This window comes from Aegilops tauschii, chromosome 7, assembly GCF_002575655.3.
Source record: "Aegilops tauschii subsp. strangulata cultivar AL8/78 chromosome 7, Aet v6.0, whole genome shotgun sequence".
Lineage (NCBI taxonomy): Eukaryota > Viridiplantae > Streptophyta > Magnoliopsida > Poales > Poaceae > Aegilops > Aegilops tauschii.
Genome location: NC_053041.3, coordinates 125,058,339 through 125,074,360, shown reverse-complemented (window position 1 = coordinate 125,074,360; position 16,022 = coordinate 125,058,339). Strand labels below are relative to the sequence as shown.

Genomic DNA, 16,022 nt, shown 5'->3' with positions numbered 1-16,022 from the left:
CCTTCCCTGTCCAGTTATATGTCCATCCTCGACACATGATTTTAACTCAACCCCAATCTAGTTGCATCCATTCTCGATATGTCTCGTGTTTTGCTCGTCCTTTCTGAAGCAGTGAGCCGATTAATGTTTTGTGCATTGGGATTATTTCACGGAAGTTGCTTTTTCGTGGACAACCATCTATCTTTTCATTACCTTTTTTTTGAGTGTGTAGCTAGAGGAGCGAGCGTAGCTACATTTTTTTATTGTTTATTTTGTAAATTTTCTTTTTGCAAAAGGAAACCATGAGTTTTCGAGTTTGGGTCGTTTGGTGAACATTGTTCAATAATTACTCAAATTTGTGAATAGATTTTTAAACTCATCTAGATGAGAAGAATTTTCATCTAAGTTTCAATCTGTTCGATCTCTCACTGTAGATTTCGTGAAATTCTTTGATCATGGTTGTTTTGTCTCCCGCATCTGGTGTTGCTCCGTGCGTCCGTTACCCACTTTCTGGCCCACCATGTCGTCCATATTTTTTCTTGGGCCTTTTTGTAACATGTTTGGCTTTTATTAAGCTGTGTTATAGTTAAAGAGGCGAGGTGGTCGTATAAGTTGAAGAGATGAGCTGGCCGTTGGATCATCAGTCCCATTCTTCAATCTCCTTGTTACACATTTCCCTTTGTCTTTGAAGCAGAGGCAACCCAAGCAATGATTTGCTTCTAAACATCATCATGGCACGCAAAGACCCCACCCTCTCCCTATTTTTGCATATCCAACCCTGACATTCAAGAAGCCAGCCTTTTTATTTGTGTTGTCCTAATTGCAAGTCGATCATCGACATGCAACTATGCCCGATCTATTTTTTGGTCTCTGCTGCAAGTGTACTCTCGACATATAACTAGGCCCGCCTTTCAATTTCTTTGTCCAAGTTGTAGGTTGACCACCGGCATGCAAACTGACCCGCATCTTTTTTATTTTTCTTGTCGTAGTTGCAAGTTGACCACCGACATGCAGCTGGACTCAAAATATTTTTAGATTTAGTTGCAAGTACAACCCTATCATCCAACTGGGCCCATCTCTTTTTTTCCTTGTCATAGTTGCAAGTCAACCATCGACTTGCAACTAGGGTTCAACCCATTTTTTATCTCAGTTGTATGTTCACCCTTGATACGCAACTGACCCCGACCCTTTTTTGTCCACTTGCAAGTCTATCCTCGACATGCAACTAGAGGACCAATCATCTTGTTGTCCCCGTTGCAACTCCACACTCAACATGCAACTGGGTTAGTCGCCTTTCTTCCACGCTCAACATGCAACTGCGACTCAACCCTTTTTTGTCCTTGTTGCAAGTACAACTAAACTCCTGACATGCAATTGGGGGGGGGGGGCAGCTGCTTTTTTTCATAGTTGCAAGTCCATTATATATACGTAACTGGGGCTATGATAATTTTTCTCACAGTTGCAAGTCCTTCCCTGGCACGCAATTAGGGAGACGCCTTTTTGTCTCAGTTGCAACTCCACCATCGGTACTCAACTGGGCCTGACCCATTTTTGTTCTAATTGTAAGTCCATCCTCAACACGCAACTGAGCCCGGCCCTTTTTTTGCCCGGGTTGCAAGTCCACCCTCAACACGCAACTGGGGGCCTCGCCCCTTTTTTGTCTCAGTTACAAGTCCACCCTCGACACGCAATTATGGCCCCAACCCATATCTTTGTTCGGTTGCAGGTCCACCCTCGACATGCAACTGAGACTGACCCCCTTTTTGTCCCAGTTGCAAGTCTACCCTTCACATGCAACTAGGGGGGGGGGACTGCCTTTTTTGTCCCAGTTGCAAGTCCACTCTCCATACGTAACTGTAGGCCCGAACCATTTTCTGTCTCAGTTGCTAGTCCACCCTCGACACGCAACTGGGCCTAACGCTTTTTTTGTTCCAGTTGCAAGTCCACCCTCGACACGAAACTGGGGGCCTTAACCTCTTTTTGTCCCAGTTGCAAGTCTACCTTCCACACGCAACTATGGGCCCGACCCAATTTTTAGTTCCAGCTGCATGTCCACCCTCATTTGCAATTGGCCCCCAACCCCTTTTTGTCCCAGTTACAAGTCCAACCACAGCACGCAACTGGACCCGACCCTTTTTTGTCCCAGTAGCAAGTCCACCTTCGACTTGCAAATGGGCATGTATTTTGTATCTCATCCCAGTTGCATGTCCATGCTCGACTCGCAACTAGGCTCGTCGTTTGTTATTATCCAATTGCAAGTCCAACGCCGAATCGCGAATCATATCGTAGTTTTATGCAATTGTCCCAGTTGCAAGTTCGTCGTTGACTCGCACCTAGGCTCATAATTTGTTCCTCCATTTGCAAGTTCACCTTTGACTCACAATTGGGCTTGTAGTTACGTAGTTGTGCCAATTGCAAGCCCACCCTTGACTCGCAACTGGGCCCATAGTTTTGTTGTTGTCCCAGTTGCAAGCCCACGCTTGACTCGCAGCTGGGCCCATAGTTTTGTTGTTGTCTAAGTTGCAACTCCACTCTCGACTCACAACTAGGCCCTTAGTTTGGTTCATCCTAGTTCCAAGTGTTGGGGAACGTAGTAATTTCAAAAAAAATCCTACACACACGCAAGATCATGGTGATGCACAACAACGAGAGGGGAGAGTGTTGTCCACGTACCCTCGTAGACCGAAAGCGGAAGCGTTATGACAACGCGGTTGATGTAGTCGTATGTCTTCAGATCGACCGATCCTAGTACCGAACGTATGGCACCTTCGCGATCTGCACACGTTCAGCTCGGTGACGTCCCACGAACTCACGATCCAGTAGAGCTTCGAGGGAGGGCTTCGTCAGCACGACGGTGTGATGATGGGGATGATGAAGTTACTGGCGCAGGGCTTCGCCTAAGCACTACGACGATATGATCGAGGTGGATTATGGTGGAGGGGGGCACCGCACACGGCTAAGAGATCAATGATCAACTTTTGTGTTCTAGGGTGGTGCCCCCTGCCCCCGTATATAAAGGAGCAAGGGGGGAGGCCGGCGGGCCTTGGGGCGCGCCAAGGAGAGGGGGGAGTCCTCCTCCTAGTGGGAGTAGGACTCCCCTTTCCTAGTCCAACTAGGAAGGAGGAAGGGGGAAGGAAGGAGAGGAAGAGAGGGAGGAAATAGGGGGCACCGCCCCCCTCCTTGTCCAATTCAGACTCCCAAGGGGGTGGGCGGCCAGCCCTAGGCCCTCTCCTCTCTCTCCCACAAGGCCCATGTTGGCCCATTATATCCCCCGGGTGTTCCCATAACCCCCCCGGCGCTCCGATAAATATCCGGTGACCCCCGGAACTCATCTGATGTCCGAATATAGTCGTCCAATATATCAATCTTTATGTCTCGACCATTTCGAGACTCCTCGTCATGTCCGTGATCACATCTGGGACTCTGAACTATCTTCGGTCCATCAAAACACATAAACTCATAATACCGATCGTCACCGAACGTTAAGCGTGCGGACCCTACGGGTTCGAGAACTATGTAGACATGACTGAGAGTCATCTCCGGTTAATAACCAATAGCGGAACCTGGGTGCTCATATTGGTTCCTACATATTCTACGAAGATCTTTATCGGTCAAACCGCATAACAACATAGGTTGTTCCCTTTGTCATCGGTATGTTACTTGCCCGAGATTCGATCGTCGGTATCTCAATACCTAGTTCAATCTCGTTACCGGCAAGTCTCTTTACTCATTCCGTAATGCATCATCCCGCAACTAACTCATTAGTTACATTGCCTGCAAGGCTTATAGTGATGTGCATTACCGAGAGGGCCCAGAGATACCTCTCCGACAATCGGAGTGACAAATCCTAATCTTGATCTATGCCAACTCAACAAGTACCATCGGAGACACCTGTAGAGCACCTTTATAATCACCCAGTTACGTTGTGACGTTTGGTAGCACACAAAGTGTTCCTCCGGTATTCGGGAGTTGCATAATCTCATAGTCATAGGAACATGTATAAGTCATGAAGAAAGTAATAGCAATATACTAAACGATCAAATGCTAAGCTAACGAAATGGGTCAAGTCAATCACATCATTCTCTAATGATGTGATCCCGTTAATAAAATGACAACTCATGTCTATGGTTAGGAAACATAACCATCTTTGATTCAACGAGCTAGTCAAGTAGAGGCACACTAGTGACACTCTGTTTGTCTATGTATTCACACATGTACTAAGTTTCCGGTTAATACAATTCTAGCATGAATAATAAACATTTATCATGATATAAGGAAATATAAATAACAACTTTATTATTGCCTCTAGGGCATATTTCCTTCAGTCTCCCACTTGCACTAGAGTCAATAATCTAGATTACACAGTAATGATTCTAACACCCATGGAGTCTTGGTGCTGATCATGTTTTGCTCGTCAGAGAGGCTTAGTCAACGGGTCTGCAACATTCAGATCCGTATGTATCTTGCAAATCTCTATCTCTCCCTCCTTGACTTGATCGCGGATGGAATTGAAGTGTCTTTTGATGTGCTTGGTTCTCTTGTGAAATCTGGATTCCTTTGCCAAGGCAATTGCACCAGTATTGTCACAGAAGATTTTCATTGGACCCGATGCACTAGGTATGACACCTAGACCAGATATGAACTCCTTCATCCAGACTCCTTCATTTGCTGCTTCCGAAGCAGCTATGTACTGCGCTTCACACGTAGATCCCGCCACGACGCTTTGCTTAGAACTGCACCAACTGACAAATCCACCGTTCAATATAAACATGTATCCGGTTTGTGACTTAGAGTCATCCGATCAGTGTCAAAGCTTACATCAACGTAACCATTTACGACGAGCTCTTTGTCACCTCCATAAACGAGAAACATATCCTTAATCCTTTTCAGGTATTTCAGGATGTTCTTGACCGCTGTCTAGTGATCCACTCCTGGATTACTTTGGTACCTCCCTGCTAAACTTATAGCAAGGCACACATCAGGTCTGGTACACAGCATTGCATAAATGATAGAGCCTATAGCTGAAGCATAGGGAACACCTTTCATTTTCTCTATATCTTCTGCAGTGGTCGGGCATTGAGTCTGACTCAACTTCACACCTTGTAACACATGCAAGAACCCTTTGTTTGCTTGATCCATTTTGAACTTCTTCAAAACTTTGTCAAGGTATGTGCTCTGTGAAAGTCCAATTAAGCGTCTTGGTCTATCTCTATAGATCTTAATGCCCAATATATAAGCAGCTTCACCGAGGTCTTTCATTAAAAAACTCTTATTCAAGTATCCTTTTATGCTATCCAGAAATTCTATATCATTTCCAATCAACAATATGTCATCCACATATAATACTAGAAATGCTACAGAGCTCCTACTCACTTTCTTGTAAATACAGGCTTCTCCAAAAGTCTGTATAAAACCATAAGCTTTGATCACACTATCAAAACGTTTATTCCAACTCCGAGATGCTTGCACCAGTCCATAAATGGATCGCTGGAGCTTGCACACTTTGTTAGCACCCTTCGGATTGATAAAACCTTCAGGTTGCATCATATACAACTCTTCTTCCAGAAATCCATTCAGGAATGCAGTCTTTACATCCATTTGCCAAATTTCATAATCATAAAATGCAGCAATTGCTAACATGATTCGGACGGACTTAAGCATCGGTACGGGTGAGAAGGTCTCATCGTAGTCAAGTCCTTGAACTTATCGAAAACCTTTTGCAACAAGTCGAGCTTTGTAGACAGTAATATTACCGTCAGCGTCAGTCTTCTTCTTGAAGATCCATTTATTCTCGATGGCTTGCCGATCATCGGGCAAGTCAACCAAATTCCACACTTTGTTCTCATACATGGATCCCATCTCAGATTTCATGGCCTCAAGCCATTTTGCAGAATCTAGGCCCATCATCGCTTCCTCATAGTTCATAGGTTCGTCATGGTCAAGTAACATGACCTCCAGAATAGGATTACCGTACCATTTTGGTGCGGATCTTACTCTGGTTGACCTACGAGGTTCGGTAGTAACTTGATCTGAAGTTGCATGATCATCATCATTAACTTCCTCACTAATTGGTGTAGGAGTCACAGGAACAGATTTGTGTGATGAACTACTTTCCATTAAGGGAGCAGGTACAGTTACCTCATCAAGTTCTACTTTCCTCCCACTCACTTCTTTTGAGAGAAACTCTTTCTCTAGAAAGGATCCATTCTTAGCAACGAATGTCTTGCCTTCGGATCTGTGATAGAAGGTGTACCCAACAGTCTCCTTTGGGTATCCTATGAAGACACATTTCTCCGATTTGGGTTCGAGCTTATCAGGTTGAAGATTTTTCACATAAGCATCGCAGCCCCAAACTTTAAGAAACGACAACTTTGGTTTCTTGCCAAACCATAGTTCATAAGGTGTCGTCTCAACGGATTTAGATGGTGCCCTATTTAACGTGAATGCAGCTGTCTCTAAAGCATAACCCCAAAACAATAGCAGTAAATCAGTAAGAGACATCATAGATCGCACCATATCCAGTAAAGTACGATTACGACGTTCGAACACACCATTACACTGTGGTGTTCCGGGTGGCGTGAGTTGCGAAACTATTCCACATTGTTTCAAATAAAGACCAAACTTGTAAATCAAATATTCTCCTCCATGATCAAATCATAGAAACTTTATTTTCTTGTTACGATGATTTTCCACTTCACTCTGAAATTCTTTGAACTTTTCAAATGTTTCAGACTTATGCTTCATCAAGTAGATATACCCATATCTGCTCAAATCATCTGTGAAGGTGAGAAAATAACGATACCCGCCACGAGCTTCAATATTCATTGGACCACATACATCAGTATGTATGATTTCCAACAAATCTGTTGCTCGCTCCATTGTTCCGGAGAACAGAGTTTTAGTCATCTTGCCCATGAGGCATGGTTCACAAGTACGAAGTGATTCATAATCAAGTGATTCCAAAAGTCCAACAGAATGGAGTTTCTTCATGCACTTTACACCAATATGACCTAAACGGCAGTGCCACAAATAAGTTGTACTATCATGATCAACTCTGCATCTTTTGGCTTCAATATTATGAATATGTGTATCACTACTATCGAGATTCAATAAAAATAGACCACTCTTCAAGGGTGCATGACCATAACGGATATTACTCATATAAATAGAACAACCATTATTCTCTGATTTAATGAATAATCGTCTCGCATCAAACAAGATCCAGATATAATGTTCATGCTCAACGCTGGCACCAAATAACAATTATTCGGGTCTAAAACTAATCCCGAATGTAGATGTAGAGGTAGCGTGCCGACCGCGATCACATCGACTTTGGAACCATTTCCCACGCGCATCGTCACCTCGTCCTTAGCCAATCTTCGCTTAAACCGTAGTCCTTGTTTCGAGTTGCAAATATTAGCAACAGAACCAGTATCAAATACCCAGGTGCTACTGCGAGCATTAGTAAGGTACACATCAATAACATGTATATCACATATACCTTTGTTCACCTTGCCATCCTTCTTATCCGCCAAATACTTGGGGCAGTTCCGCTTCCAGTGACCAGTCCCTTTGCAGTAGAAGCACTCAGTCTCAGGCTTAGGTCCAGACTTGGGTTTCTTCACTTGAGCAGCAACTTGCTTGCCGTTCTTCTTGAAGTTCCCCTTCTTTCCTTTACCCTTTTTCTTGAAACTGGTGGTCTTGTTGACCATCAACACTTGATGCTCCTTCTTGATTTCTACCTCCGAAGCCTTTAGCATCGCGAAGAGCTTGGGAATTGTCTTATCCATCCTTGCATGTTATAGTTCATCACGAAGCTCTTGTAGCTTGGTGGTAGTGATTGAAGAATTCTGTCAATGACACTATCATCCGAAAGATTAACTCCCAGTTGAATCGAGTGATTGTTATACCCAGACATTTTGAGTATATGCTCACTGACAGAACTATTCTCCTCCATCTTGCAGTTGTAGAACTTATTGGAGACTTCATATCTCTTAATCCGGGCATTTGCTTGAAATATTAACTTCAACTCTTGGAACATCTCATATGCTCCATGACGTTCAAAACATCGTTGAAGTCCCGGTTCTAAGCCGTAAAGCATGGCGCGCTGAACTATTGAGTAGTCATCACCTTTGCTCTGCCAGACGTTCATAACATCTGGCTTTGCTCCTGCAGCGGGTTTGGCACCTAGCGGTGCTTCCAGGACGTAATTCTTCTGTGCAGCAATGAGGATAATCCTCAAGTTACGGACCCAGTCCGTGTAGTTGCTACCATCATCTCTCAACTTAGCTTTCTCTAGGAACGCATTAAAATTCAACGGAACAACAGCACGGGCCATCTATCTACAACATCATAGACATGCAAAATACTATCAGGTACTAAGTTCATGATAAATTTAAGTTCAATTAATCAAATTACTTAAGAACTCCCACTTAGATAGACATCCCTCTAATCATCTAAGTGATCACGTGATCCACATCAACTAAACCATGTCCGATCCTCACGTGAGATGGAGTAGTTTTCAATGGTGAACATCACTATGTTGATCATATCTACTATATGATTCACGCTCGAACTTTCGGTCTCAGTGTTCCGAGGCCATATCTGCATATGCTAGGCTCGTCAAGTTTAACCCGAGTATTCTGCGTGTGCAAAACTGGCTTGCACCCGTTGTATGTGAACGTAGAGCTTATCACACCCGATCATCACGTGGTGTCTTGGCACGACGAACTTTCGCAACGGTGCATACTCAGGGAGAACACTTATACCTTGAAATTTAGTGAGAGATCATCTTATAATTCTACCGTCGATCTAAGCAAAATAAGATCCATAAAGGATAAACATCACATGCAATCAATATAAGTGATATGATATGGCCATCATCATCTTGTGCCTTTGATCTCCATCTCCAAAGCACCGTCATGACCACCATCGTCACCGGCTCGACACCTTGATCTCCATCGTAGCATCGTTGTCGTCTCGCCAACTATTGCTTCTACGACTATCGCTACCGCTTAGTGATAAAGTAAAGCAATTACACAGCGATTGCATTTCATACAATAAAGCGACAACCATATGGCTCCTGCCAGTTGCCGATAACTTTGTTACAAAACATGATCATCTCATACAATAAAATTTAGCATCATGTCTTGACCATATCACATCATAACATGCCCTGCAAAAATAAGTTAGACATCCTCTACTTTGTTGTTGCAAGTTTTACGTGGCTGCTATGGGCTGAGCAAGAACCGTTCTTACCTATGCATCAAAACCACAACGATATTTCGTCAAGTATGTGTTGTTTTAACCTTCAACAAGGACCGGGCGTAGCCACACTCGATTCAACTAAAGTTGGAGAAATGGACACCCGCCAGCCACCTGTGTGTGAAGCACGTCGGTAGAACCAGTCTCGCGCAAGCGTACGCGTAATGTCGGTCTGGGCCGCTTCATCCAACAATACCGCCGAATCAAAGTATGACATGCTGGTAAACAGTATGACTATTGGGGAACGTAGTAATTTCAAAAAAAATCCTATGCACACGCAAAATCATGGTGATGCATAGTAACGAGAGGGGAGAGTGATGTCCACGTACCCTCGTAGACCGAAAGCGGAAGCGTTATGACAACGCGGTTGATGTAGTCGTACGTCTTCATGATCGACCAATCCTAGTACCGAAAGTACGGCACCTCCGCGATCTTCACACGTTTAGCTCCGTGACGTCCCGCGAACTCACGATCCAGTAGAGCTTCGAGGGAGAGCTTCGTCAGCACGACGGTGTGATGACGGTGATGATAAAGTTACTGGCGCAAGGCTTCGCCTAAGCACTACGACGATATGACCGAGGTGGATTATGGTGGAGGGGGGCACCGCACACGGCTAAGTGATCAATGATCAACTTGTGTGTTCTAGGGTGCCCCCCTACCCCCTTATATAAAGGATCAAGGGGGGAGGCCGTCCGGCCTTTGGGCGCGCCAAGGAGAGGGTGGAGTCCTCCTCCTAGTGGGAGTAGGACTCCCCTTTCCTAGTCCAACTAGGAAGGAGAGGGAGAGAGAGAGGAAAGAGGGGGCGCCTCCCCCCCTCCTTGTCCAATTCAGACTCCCAAGGGGGGGGGATGGCCAGCCCTAGGCCCTCTCCTTTCTCTCCCACAAGGCCCATGTTGGCCCATTATATCCCCCGGGGGTTCCGATAACCCCCCCAGCACTCCTTAAATATCCGGGGACCCCGGAACTCATCCGGTGTCCGAATATAGTCGTCCAATATATCAATCTTTATGTCTCGACCATTTCGAGACACCTCGTCATGTTTGTGATCACATCTGGGACTCCGAACTATCTTCGGTACATCAAAACACATAAACTCATAATACCGATCGTGACCGAACGTTAAGCGTGCGGATCCTACGGGTTCGAGAACTATGTAGACATGACCGAGACTCATCTTAGGTCAATAACCAATAGCGGAACCTAGATGCTCATATTGGTTCCTACATATTCTATGAAGATCTTTATCGGTCAAACCGCATAACAACATACGTTGTTCCCTTTGTCATCGGTATGTTACTTGCCCGAGATTCGATCGTCGGTATCTCAATACCTAGTTCAATCTCGTTACCGGCAAGTCTCTTTACTCGTTCAGTAATGCATCATCCCGCAACTAACTCATTAGTTACATTGCTTGCAGGGCTTATAGTGATGTGCATTACCGAGAGGGCCCAGAGATACCTCTCCGACAATCAGAGTGACAAATCCTAATCTTGATCTATGCCAACTCAACAAGTACCATCGTTGACACCTGAAGGGATTGATGTCAATCAACGGGCTATGGAGATGTCCATCAATTGATGTCAATGCAAGCAGTAGGGATTGCCATGCAACGGATGCACTAAGATCTATAAGTGTATGGAAGCTAAAAAACAAAACTAAGTGGGTGTGCATCCAACTTGCTTACTCATGACCTCGGGCATTTGAGGAAGCCCATCACTGGAATATATAAGCCAAGTTCTATAATGAAAAATTCTCACTAGTTATATTAAAGTGAAAGCATAAGAAACTCTCTACATGAAAAACATGGTGCTACTTTGAAGCACAAGTATGGAAAGGATAGTAACATTGCCCCTTCTCTCTTTTTATCTTTATTTTTTTTGTTGGCCTCTTTTTTTCCTCACTTGGGACAATTCTCTAATAATGAATAACGATGATCATCACACTTCTATTTACTTACAACTCAAAAAATGACAACTCGATAATAGAACAAATATGACTCTATATGAATGCCTCTGGCGGTGTACCCGGATGTGCAATGATCTAGCGTAACATGTATAAAAAGTGATGAATGGTGGCTGAGCCACAAATACTATGTTAGCTATATGACCATGCAAAGCAATATGACAATGGTGATGTGTGTCATAAAAACAGAACGGTGGAAGTTACATGGCAATATATCTTGAAATGGCTAAGGAAATGCCATAATAGGTAGGTATGGTGGCTATTTTGAGGAACATATAAGGAGGCTTATGTGTGATAGAGTGTATCATATCACGGGGTTTGGATGCACCAGCAAAGTTTGCACCACATCTCAAGATGAGAAAGGGCAATGCATGGTACGAAAGAGGCTAGCAAATTGTGGAAAGGTGAGAGTGCATATAATCCATGGAGTCACATTAGTCATAAAGAACTCACATACTTATTGCAAAATTTTATTAACCCTCGAAGAAAAGTACTTGTGGCACCCCGGCTCAGAGAAACCGGAACGCCCCGTATTCCAGCCCAGTGATCGAGGAGAAGTCTTCTGGAATATGGCACTTCTCAACATAGAACAAATCAGCTCTTTATTACAATCTATATGGATACAAGGGGGGTTACATCAGCACGGCGACACTACGCCTGCCACGGTTGCTCCATGCAAGCAGCAGAACAACACGATGCAGCGGAATAACTCTAGTAGCGGAATATCGACGACAGTGATGAACTCCACTCTGCAGGGACTCTGACTGGAACGCTTATCCTAGCTCGCAAACAAGGAATCCATGGCAAACAAGCAATTACTCCGGCATGACCTGCAAACTGGCATGACACGCCAGGTCAGTACATTCAATGTACTTGCAAGCTCACAGCAACCAGAAGCAATCAAGACAGACAACAGCATGGCAATTACAGGTTAACAAGGATTAACATGATACTATCAGATCAATCATAGCATGAACAAGATGAACATGATACAGCTAGAACAATACGATCATGGCATGAACATATGAACATGATGATACTAGCATGCAACATGATGAATCAATCATGCACCAACTTACTCTGCTCGGGTTACCTCGTAACCATCACATGCATTAGCTTACCATCACGGACATCACACGATCATCTCAGGATCCAATCAAGCTTGGTATTACAATACCATAGTAATCATCACATGACCACAAGGAGCTTGACTTTTGCTCGTGATTCTCGCATAACATCGCAAATAACCATCAACTCGGTACCCACGATACCAGGGTGATCATCTCACGATCACAACCAACCTCATTCTTATCATCGAACCAGGGTTGTTATTAAGCACGTTATTATTATTACTGTTGACCCATAGTGTGACCGACTATGAACTGGGCCCATATCCGCAGGCGCGGCTATCGATAGATTTAAACACACTTTGCAGAGGTTAGCACACTATACCCACATCACAGAACCCATGGCCTCGCACTCCCATTAGGGTGGACCAATGGCGTTCCGAAAAAAACGATCTACTGCCATGACACTCTCCCGGTCACTTCGACAAACTCCCCTTTGTGCTAAGTCATGGGTGACCCCGTGCCTACCCATCAACGGCCGCCGTCATGGCAAAACATAAACGGTCCCAAATGGGGACAAGGATCCTTACAACAACAACGGGCACACAAGGCTTATGTCGTCCTACCCGGCCAAGGTAGTACCCGTGCATAACCTTCCCTCGTTGGAGGCACCGGCGAGAGGCATGACAATAGACCCAGTTAGGACCTTCCCATAAAAGGCAAATGTGGTTGCACTGGTCAGCTCAATTTCGATGGCACTATGACTCAGCCAACAGATGTTCAAGTTCAATTAAAGTCCGGTTAAACTTGAATGCAAATGATGTTGAGTCATACAATATAACAAGACGCAACCATAATGCATGATACCAACATGAGCATGTATGTGCAACATAATCATCAAGCATATCAACAATAATAAATCACATATCGAATGAGCATGGCATACTGACGAGCATGAATATCCCAAGTACCACACTACCCATAGCATAACATGACCACTAGCATCGGGATTAAATACCATGCAAGCGCATAATGATAATACTACCATGCAAGCATTTAATCAGCTAGATGCAAAGGAAACATGCATAAACACGGTACTCGGTAACAGACGATAGTCATGCACCGAAGAACATGACTAACACCAACAACTACCAAGCATGTCATATGAAAGTAATACTAGCATGATAACCAGATGCATCGAATCAAAGCACGAAGGTGAACATGGAACTATAAGCAGTACTGAAACAATGATAACAGTTGTAGACAAACAAGCAGAGATTTATTAAATATTGAAGTTGAAAACCATAGCTACTACATGCAATCATGCAAGTGGTTGTCATGGCTTGCCTGGGGGTGAAGAATACGTCGGGGAGAAGTGCGGAAGGATCGCGGAAAGATTCACCGGAAAAGTTTCTCTCCTGAAGGGGGCTGATTAGGGGCAAGGGCAAAAAGGTCATTTCCAATATTTCAAACCATAGTGAAAATGATAGGAACAGAACAGGCTCGACGAGACGAGGACGTGGGCGTTGGAATCACCTCAATCGGAGTTACGAGCAAAAAGTTAGGAGGGGTTTTCTGCCACGGACCTATCCGCAAAGAAAATAATTTCAGATTGGGCCTAAGCAGAAAAACTGAAAGCGTATTTCATGGAATACGTTTTCTAGAGGCGAAAATGCACTGCGGGCTTACCGCTTCCACTTATCCAGCTGGCAGGGGCAGGGCCGGGCGCTAGAGTCGCTGCCAGGTGGGTCCCACTCCTCTTTCTCTCTCCTCCCGCTCCTTCCCTTCTTCCTCCCGACGCCGGCTCCAGAACAGAGGAGGCCACCGTTTGAGGTGCTTCGGCCACCGGGGTGCTTGGGGAAGAACGGCGCGTCCATCCAGGCGGGGTACGAAGAGCGAGGAAGTCAGGGGAGCGCGTGGTCTTGGACGGGGCGGACGGCGGCAATGGCGGGCTCGGGCGACCTTGGGGAGGACGGAGGAGCCACGGAGAGGAGGGGATGGGCGTCAGGGAGGCTCTGGTGAGGTGGTAGATGCTTCTGGTGGTGGTGTAACGGAGGGAGAGGGCTTGGCCCGACCAAATTTTGGCGGAGGAGGCCGGCGGGGAGCGGAGGCCATGGCGACGAACCGGAGAGGGGAGAGCTCCTGGAGCTCAGGCGAGAGGCTGGGCGGGGTCCTAGGAGTGAGAGGAGAGCGAAGGAGTGCTCGGAGTCCGCGGGGAGGGGCTATATATAGCCGGGGCCGAGGCGGTTGGCCGCGGACGCGTGGCCGTGGCTCGGCCATGGCCGCGTACGCGTGTTCGCTCCAGCTAGCTCGACGGAAGGCGACGGAGGGAAGCAGGAGGGGAAGGTCATGGGGTAGAAGAGGTCGAGGGGCACGGGGAGGAAACGGACAGGGGCCAACCGAGACAAAATGGCACAGCCCGTTCATGGGCGCATAGCGACGAGCACCAGCGAGCGGGCTGTCGGAGGGGAGAGAGGTCCAGGGGGACGGCGACGACACAGGGAAGCTGGGAGACACGCCCGTACTCACCGAGACACCGAGCAGGAGAGGGGCCCGAGCAAGAAGACGCTCTGGACGCGGCCAATGCATGCGAAAACGGTGGTAACCACACAGACTGGCATGACAAAGACAAGAGGGGCTGCCGTGATATGTCTGGTGATGATTCCCTGCATCACTGAGTCTGAGAGAGGTGATGGATCAAAGAAAGGAGCTCTGGATCGATGGGATTACTCCACTGAAGTTTGCTGTTGCAAACTTGGCGGTGCACTGGTGATCAACAGGAAAGTGATTGAAGCAAAAGCTGTTGTCTGGGAGGTTTATATTAAGGACTATAATCCCGTCAATTATGAGATGATTTGGACCAATATTTAATATAGTTGCTTTACAACGACATAAATTGGTCCAGAAACAAGACAGGAAGAAGCACTCACTAGGAGTGATGGCTTGGGTTGAAAATGAACATGGCGGGGTTATTTGGTCATATGAGAGTGCCATAAAAATTTCATGCCATTTGGCCAAGACAAAATGGTACTTCCTTCATACAACACTTCTCTGGACAGAAACTTAGGAAAAATCCTGAGGGAAAATGGCTGAATTAAATGAGCCCAAATCTTGTGGAGATAGGTTATATGGGTAGGAGAAGGTCCTAGAAATTTTTTAGCAATAATGAAGCAAGATGAAATATACTTGCTTCACTAAATGAGAATTTGGACAAAAACAAAGAATTGATGCTAAGCTCACATGGATGCATTGCATTATCTCAAATCTTGAGGAGGGTGATGGTTTGATCACATGAAGGAGTGTGCAAAATTTCAACTCATTTGGGTTATCCTAGCCAGTACTTCCTTCACAATGAATTCCCTCAGACAGGAACTTTGAAAAATTGCTCAGGAATATTTACTAGGCAAATTGAGTTGAATTTTGGCATGAGGCAATGATATGGACATGAAAAGGTGTCCAAAAAGTTTGGGGTCAATTGTGCAAAGGTAAATCGCACTTGCTTCACAAACTGCCATTCAGAACAGAATAGGAAAGGAATTAATTGAGCATGATGAGGAACATGGCAAATGAAATATTTTGCCATATTTGAGGAAGATATGACCCAAACAATTTATGAGAACTATTTGGGAATTTTAGGAGTGATGGAAATATAGGTTGCTTCACAACCTAGGGCAAATTGGGTTATTCCTTTAATAGAAAAAGGAATATTCCCAAGGAAAAGAATATTGGGGTTGGTCCAAGATGGAAATG

The 16,022-nt window shown here is 45.2% G+C and overlaps 1 long non-coding RNA gene across 1 annotated transcript; it reads right to left on the bottom strand.

Moving 5' to 3' along the window:
* Positions 1–11,790: 11,790 nt before the first annotated feature.
* On the bottom strand, positions 11,791–14,597 carry LOC120968459 (uncharacterized). Its single transcript, XR_005762963.3, has 3 exons — positions 13,962–14,597; positions 13,809–13,858; positions 11,791–13,700 (listed from the first exon to the last, which is right to left on the bottom strand). It is a non-coding gene; the product is annotated as an uncharacterized lncRNA (long non-coding RNA).
* Positions 14,598–16,022: the final 1,425 nt, after the last annotated feature.